The sequence below is a fragment of the Hevea brasiliensis genome, chromosome 15, assembly GCF_030052815.1.
Source record: "Hevea brasiliensis isolate MT/VB/25A 57/8 chromosome 15, ASM3005281v1, whole genome shotgun sequence".
In the NCBI taxonomy this organism is placed as follows: Eukaryota; Viridiplantae; Streptophyta; class Magnoliopsida; order Malpighiales; family Euphorbiaceae; genus Hevea; species Hevea brasiliensis.
This window is the reverse complement of record NC_079507.1, coordinates 56,582,618-56,591,095: the sequence shown is the minus strand read 5'-3', so window position 1 is coordinate 56,591,095 and position 8,478 is coordinate 56,582,618. Positions and strand designations below refer to the sequence as shown.

At 31.3% G+C, this 8,478-nt stretch overlaps 1 non-coding gene across 1 annotated transcript; it reads left to right on the top strand.

Moving 5' to 3' along the window:
* Positions 1 to 2,856: 2,856 nt before the first annotated feature.
* LOC131174258 (small nucleolar RNA R71) lies at positions 2,857 to 2,963 on the top strand. The gene has a single exon (XR_009144506.1). It is a non-coding gene; the product is annotated as a small nucleolar RNA R71 (small nucleolar RNA).
* Positions 2,964 to 8,478: the final 5,515 nt, after the last annotated feature.

Here is an 8,478-nt window from a genome sequence, read left to right as displayed (position 1 = left end):
TATTTTAGCTCTATCCACTTCAATTCCCCTATTTGAGATTAAATGCCCTAAAACGATCCCCTCTTGGACCATAAAGTGGCATTTCTCCCAATTCAACACCAAATCATTATCAGCACATCTCTGCAAGATTTTAGACAAATTAGTCAAGCATGAATCAAAATTAGTGCCATATACTGAAAAGTCATCCATGAAGACCTCCATAATTTCTTCAATAAAATCAGAAAAAATGGCCATCATGCACCTTTGAAATGTGCCAGGCGCATTACACAATCCGAATGGCATCCTTCGATAGGCAAAGGTGCCATAGGGACAGGTAAAGGTAGTTTTTTCTTGGTCATCAGGATGTATTGGAATTTGAAAGAAACCAGAATATCCATCTAAGTAACAAAAGAATGAATGCTTGGCTAATCTCTCTAACATTTGATCCATAAAAGGAAGGGGAAAATGGTCTTTTCTTGTAGCATTGTTCAACTTCCTATAGTCTATGCACATTCTCTAACTTTATAGATTCTAGTGGGTATCAATTGATTATTCTCATTTTTAACAACTTTCACTACACCTTTATTTGGTACAACATGCACAGACTAACCCACTCCTTTATCGAAATGGGGTAAATAATTCCAAAGACTAGTAATTTTAGGATTTCCTTTTTCACAACATCCTTCATTGTAGGATTCAATCTTCTTTGGTGTTCAATGGAAGGTTTACTATTTGGCTCTAGGAAAATCCTATGCATACAAACTGTTGGACTAATTCCCTTTATATCATCAATTGCATAACCCAAAACTCTTCTATATTCTCTCAAAACTCTCAACAATTTGTCGATCTCAATATTAGTCAATGATGCATTAATTATAACAGGATATGTTTCATTTGGTCCAAGAAAAGCATACCTGAGGTTGGAAGGAAGAGGTTTAAGATCTACCTTTGGGGCATCCTCTACCTTTAATGATGGTGGTTTGATCTCCAAATTTTGCACTCCTTCAAGTTGAAAAATTGTGGCTTCAGGATGTGGTGGAGAGCTCTCCAAGTGTTGTGCAAAAATAGCCATGTTGTGATTATCATCATCAATGCTCCCATCATGGACTAAGCAATTTTCAAGTGGGTCTTGTGGATAGCTTTTTCTGAAATGCTCTTGAACAATTTCTTCAATAATGTCTACCCGCAAACAAGACTCAACTTCTTCATGTTTCCTTTTCATGGCAGGATTGATGTTGAATATCATTTGATCATCTCCCACTCTAAGTGTCAATTGCTCACCCTTCACATCAATTAATGCACCAATTTGCCAAGAAGGGTCTTCCCAATAAGATAGGAACTTTTGTGTCTTCTTCCATATCCAAAATGACAAAGTCTACCGGAATGTAGAATTTCCCAACCTTGATAGGCACATTTTCAAGAATGCCTTCCGGATACTTAATTGAACGGTCAGCCAATGAAAGATACATGTTTGTGGGCTTCAACTCTCCCATATTCAACTTCTCATATATTGAAAGTGGCATTAGGCTGACACTAGCTCCAAGGTCACATAAGGCATTTGCCACACAATTATCACCAATATGACAAGGAATGGAAAACACACCCGGATCTTTGAGTTTGGGAGGTAACTTCTTCTGGATTATAGAACTGCATTGCTCTCCCAAGTTGATGGTGTCATAATCTTCTAGTCTTCTCTTGTTGGAAAGAATCTCCTTCAAAAACTTGGCATAACTTGGCATTTGGGATAGTGCCTCAGTGAATGGCACATTGATATACAACTTCTTTAGCACTTCAAGGAATTTGCCAAATTGTTTGTCTAGCTTGTGCTTGATGAATCTTTGAAGGTAGGGAAGGGTGGGCTTGTAAGGTTCAGGTGGGATGTATGGTTTCTCTCCCTCATCTTGCTCACTTTTGCTTTCTTCTTCTTTTTCATTTTTCTTGCTCTCAACTGAATTTTCTTCTTTTGTGCTCTCTTTTTCTTCTCTCTTGTTTTCACTCTCTTGACCAACTTTTTTACCACTTCTCAAGGTCACCAACTTACATTGTTCATGAGGGTTTTGTGGTTGGCTAGGTAGTTTCCCATAGGAATTGCTTCCTGATGAGCTTGCTTGTTGCGCCAATTGAGTTTCCAACATGCGGTTGTGGACTTGTAATTGATCCATGGTTTGTCTCATGTGTTGCATTTCTTCCTCCAATTTGCTATTCATCTTGCTTTGTTCAGCAAAAAAATTTTCCATCATGTTCTCCAAAGATGGCTTCGGTTCATGGGATGGAAGGGATTGTTGTGCTCTTGCTTGATATCCCGGTGGTGGCTGCCTTGTAGGCTGAAATTGAGGCTGAAATTGAGGCTTGTTCTGCTGCATAAACTGCTGGTTATGAGCATAATTTGAGCTTTGGCCTTGTTGAGCAAAAGTTGCTTGTGGTCTCCATGTTGAGTTGTTCACATTAGAGTAAGCATTTCCCATAGGTTTTTGTTGATAACCTCCTGCATAAGCAGCTTGTTCTTGCAAATAATCATCACCATAAGAAGAATAATCAACTCCACAACTTTGAGTTCCATTTGTGAAGGCAACTTGTTGCATAGTTGTAGGAGTTGAGGTTGTTGCCTTTGTGCAAAAATCACTAAGAAGCTGAGTCAACTGATCAAATCTTGCATTCATGTAGTTAACTGAGTCAAGTTCATAGATCCCAGCTTTCTTTGGCTCAAGTGCTCTAGGATTTCCCCATAAATGGGTATTATGAGCAATTTTCTCTAATAGATCATAGCATTCTTCACTTGTCATTCTCATGAAATCTCCTCCTGCTTGTGAATCAATTGTGTTTCTTATGGCTAGAGTAACTCTGGTGTAGAAATTTTGAACAATCATCCATTTCGGTATTTCATGATGAGGACATTGCCTTTCAAGCTCCTTAAATCTCATCCAAGATTCATACAAAGTTTCATCATCTCTTGGTTTAAAAGCTACCATCAGATTCCTCAAATGAGTGGTTTTCCCAGGTGGGAAAAATTGAGATAGAAAAGCTTGAGATAGCTGCTCCCAAGTAGCTATAATAGCTTGTGGAAGTGAGTCATACCATTCCAATGCTGAATCCCGAAGAGAAAATGGAAATAATGTGAGCCGAATAACTTCATCAGAAACTCCAGGTTGCCTTTGTGTACCACATATCATCAAAAATTTTTTCAAATGAGAATGAGGATTTTCAAGTGGGCTACCTCCAAATTGTGAATTCTGAACCATTTGAATGAGACCAGTTTTTAATTCAAATTGATTAGCTCCAATAATAGGTCTGTTATCTCTCACATCAGTACATCTAGGAAAAGCATAGTCTAACATGGATCTTCTTTGAGGATCATTTTGATTAACAACAGCATTTTGCCCGTTCTGCTCGTTTCCTCCATTATCTCCACCAATAGCTCTATTTTCATTCTCCATATTTTCTATTGTCTCCTCTTGCTCAAATATTTGTTGTTCTTCTTTTTCTGCTTCTTTTCTTCTCTTGTATTCCTTTTTGTTAGCTCGACAGAATTTTTCAATTTCAGGATTGAACAACAATTCAGTGTCACTTGCGCTTTTCGATCGTCTCATAAACAAGAAAAGTACCTGAAAAACACAAGGAACAATAGTGAAAATAAAAGAAAATAAAAATTCTAATTAGCTTAAAACAATTAAAATCCAACTTAAAACAAACAATTTCCCCGGCAACGGCGCCAAAAACTTGATACTGTTTGTATATCCGCAAGTGCACGGGTCACAGTAGTATAGTTTTAAAAAAATGATATCGATCCCACAGGGAATTGTGCTTAAATTGGAAATAAAAGTATAAGCTAATTAGAATGACAAAAATTAAAAGATATTAAAAATAAAATCTAAAAATTAAAATTAAGAAAAAAATTAAAGATGTAAAATGAAATTTGGAATTAAAATTGGTATTTAAGGAATTAATGCTAAATCAAACAATTAACTAAAATTAATTAAACTAGATTACCAAAAATTAATGTGGAATTTCTATTTATGAAATTTGAGAGGAATTAAATCTAAATTCAATAAAAATAAAAATAAAGTGATTCTAGAGATTGGATTTAAATTTAAATTGGATTTAAATTGAAATTGCTATTTATGAGATTTGGAGGATTTAAATCTAAATGCAATGAAAATTAAATTGATTCTAGAGATTGGATTTTCAATATTGTTTGCATGTGGTTTATCCTTAATTTAGCCAAACACATGAGAATTGCAATTTTGAGGGAAATCAATTCTTAAATTTTTGAAACCTTTTTCAAGCATCTCAAAATTGGTTTTCATTAAATCAAACCCTGTTTTCACGGTATTTCAAATCTAACAAAAACCCAACTAATGCATAAAATTGATTTTTGGAAAATTCCCCTTAATCTTCTTAGCTTATTTCTAACACCAAGAAAATAAAGTTTATTGCAAGATTATCCATCCCCAATATTCACTTTTCAGTCCATCTATTAATGATTAAAACTTAACTTAATGAGGGCCCATTCATCAAGCAAGGCAATAAGCACACAAGCAATAAATCAAAATATAACAAATCCCATTTAAATGGCTAAATCAGTTCAAAACCACAATAAAAATCAATATTTACAAACCCATCTCTAGAATCTCAATCAACTACTCACAAATCATTGTTTAAAGACAAACCCAAATGAAGAAATGAAGAAATAATGGAAATGTAAGCTAAAAGGGGTAGAAAAAACCCAGCAAATTGCAGAAGGATCTCTGCAGAAAAGTGCAGAAACGTGATCCTTGCTGCTGCTGGAAGAAAATGCAGAAAGTGCTCCTCCTTCTCTCTTTCTAACTTTTCCGAAAATGACTCCCTTGCTCTCTATGGAAAGAAAGTGATAAAGGGCACTTTATATAGGCGAGGGGACTGTTCTAGAATGGGTAAAAGGGGGAAGGATCCAGAGAAAGTGAGGTAAAAAGGCTGGAGTAACGGAAATTCCACGTCAACAATTTTCCAGTAAAAACGACATAAGCCGAGTCAGTTGTGTCGCGGGTTGTGTCGCTCTCGGCGTGAATATCTGACGATCGACACAACCTGCGACATAAGCTAATTCGGTTGTGCTGCAGGTTGTGTCGCTCTCGGCCATTTTTTTACTCAACTTCAAAATTTTTGCAATTCGATTTTAATCTCCTCCAAATGGCTACTCTGATCAAAATACATCAAATTTCTCCAAATTTATCCTACAAAACAAATGAATTCCAAAAATTAAACTAAGAAAAGTGAAAATTGCAAAATTGACTAAATATATACTAATATCTAAAATAATAGCTATGAATAAGGATAAATTATGTGCAAAAATTACTCCTAAATGATGATCTAAAATGCATGCATCAGTCGTATCAGTTTTTTTTTTCTAAATGATTAAAATAATTTAAATTCTTACATTATTTTTAATTTTAAATTTTAAATAAATATTTAATTTTATTAATTTAATTATTAATCTCTAAATAATTTTAATTTTAGTAATTCAATCATTTGTACCTAAAATTGTTTAAGCCAAATGAAGTTTCCTTTAACTTGTTGAAATATGTTTTTCCAGTGAATTCAATGGAGCCCACTAATAAGTCCTAATAAATATGACAACATGTCATATTAGAAATTTCAGGTATTTTCATCCATGAAATAATTTAATTGTTAAAATGGAAATAAAAATTAAAAATTGAAGATAAATTAATAAAATAATAAAAAGGGGTTGAAAATGAGTATAAATGTTTTATTTTAGACATTAGGCCTTTTTTAGTACTTTAAAAAATTTTAAAACATATATTTTCAATCAATAAATTAATTAGATTATTAATTTAATGATAATACAAGGATAACCAAGTTTTAATCCTAAATTAGTTAGAGTCAGTTGTGTGGACATTTTTCGTTTTTCAGCAATATTTGAAATCAATTTTATTCAATATTCCAATATTATAAATCTTTTGAAATTGTTTCTCCACACATCATTTTATGTCTCATCCTTTTCCTCTTTCCTCTTTCCATCATTATTTTTTTTATTTATATAAATTATTAAAAAGAAAGGAAACAACAAAGAGGGAAAAACCAACAGATGCAATGTCCAAGAACAATAGATCCGCTTGAAAAGAGGGTTTAATAAGAGAAGTCAATTTATAAATATATATACACATAAAGTAATTTTAAAATAAATAGAAGTTAATTGACCTCTCATTTATGTTAATACATTTGTTGATGCTTATTTTAAGGATTATATATATATATATATATATATATATATATATATATTCTTTGGGAAATGAAAAGTCCTTCCTAAAATTGAGAAAATGTTCATTCCAACAAAATAAGACATTTCTCTAAGATATGTCATATCAAAATCAGTTAATAAAAAAATCATCAATATATATAGAGAAAATAATCAAAAGATCACACAACCATTTTACTTCACTGGAGCTTTTAACAAAGCCAATTTATTGTAAATGACTATCAATTTTATTGTACAAAGCTCTTGGAGTTTGTTTCAAACTATACAAGGCTTTCTTAAGCAAATGCACATAGTCTTCACTCAAGGGCGAGTTGTGGGTGAGGGCCCTGTCCCCATCCAAAATTTTTTTTTGTCCTCTTCTTATTTTTTTAATAATTTTAGTGATTATATATATATATAAATAAGTTATTAAAAATTTTAATTTTAATGAATAATTTTATTATTTTATCTCTAAAAATTTTCTTTCAAATTTAAAAATAATAACTTATCAAATTTAATATTTAGAATTATTAGTTTTACCACCAATTATAAAAATAAATTAAATATTAAAATAAAAAAATTTATTTTCTTAGCATAAAAATTTATTTCTATTTATTTTATTTTTATAGAGTCAAAATTTTTATTAGTTACTATTTATTATAATAATTATAAATTATTATTTTAAACATTAATTTCCTTAAAAATATTTCTATAATAAATGTTGATTATTAATTTATTATTTAATAAAAGTGTAATCTATAAAGTTTTAATAATTATTTAAATTTTGGCCCCTCCATTTATAATTTGCATCCACTTCTGTCTTGACTGCCCTGGCCTCTACTGTAAAACCCCCAGGCTGCACAACATAAATCTCTTTAGCAATGTTGCCTAGAATAAAGGTATCCGATCCGACCAAATCTTAATATGATGGGTTTGAGTAATATATAATCGGATTTGAGACGAGTTTATGTTTAAAAAATAGTACCCATAATGGATTCGGATCAAGTTCAGCTTTTACATATTGAGTATCCGTTGTCTATATCCATTCACATAAATACTTAATTAAATGTAAGATATATATTTTTATAATAATATTTATATATAATATTTATAAATTTTATAATTTTAAAATATAAATTATTAACAAAAAATAATTTTTATGTTAATTATTAATTAAAAAATATAAATTTAAACAGATTTACGTATTTTTCAGATAACAATGATTGGAATTAAAATGAATTCGAGTAGTTAATAATAAATTTTAATAAGATTTAAAATAAATTTAAATTTAAAAATATTAATCAAATTTGAGTTTGAGAACGACAATTTTTACGATGCTCTACTGGTTTCCATTGCAATGTTGCCAATGCGGTTGAGCAGACATGACATCCAATTGAAGAATCTTCAAGTGTTTTGAGCAGTCTAGTGTACCATAATGCCCCAAGCCTAGTAAGTAGTGTAATTAATTAACCTATTATGCAATTTTCTAGGTAGGCCTACTTTATATTAAATATTTAATATCAATTGATTATATGAAAATGGAATCGGTGCGGCTTATGTGCATAGTTCAGCACCAGACGATTATCGTCATGGGTAATAGAAGGTGGTAAAATTAAGCTGAGAAATATATATATATATATGAGAAGGAAGAATATTGTTGTAGCTTTGCATGCTATCAAAAATTCCCACATGTTTGATAAACTTCTCTAGATTATGGAAATCAGTTGAGCAGGATTTGTTGGGATACTTTGCCCAGAATGCAATAGGTAAAGTGGTGCAGAATGTAACGCCCTCACCAAAGTTAGTCCGTACATTTTACTGTTCTGACGACTAATATCTGTTCTGACAGTTAAAATGTCTGGAACTACACCTAAACTATAGTGAGGAGGCAAAAATTGAAGAAATAAATGTTAAGAAAATATAGGAAAAATGTAGAGAAAAAATAAATAAATTAAAGTTTAGAGAATTTCTAAATTGATACAAAAATAATAAAAATAACCCAATATGCACTACTAAGGCCATTTTGATCATTTCACCCCCAAAGGTGAATTTTGACCTAAATGTCAAAAAAAAATAGAGAATAAAATAATTAACATTAATTAAAATTTATGAAATAGATTAGGAAAATGAGAAGAGAAAAAAAAAAAGAAAAGAAAAGAAAGGAAAAGAAAAGAAAAGAAAAGAAAAGAAAAGAAAAAGCTTAGGAAAATTCAAAAAAAAAAAATTATAAATAGGCACTAGAGGACAAACTCCCACCCACTTCCATC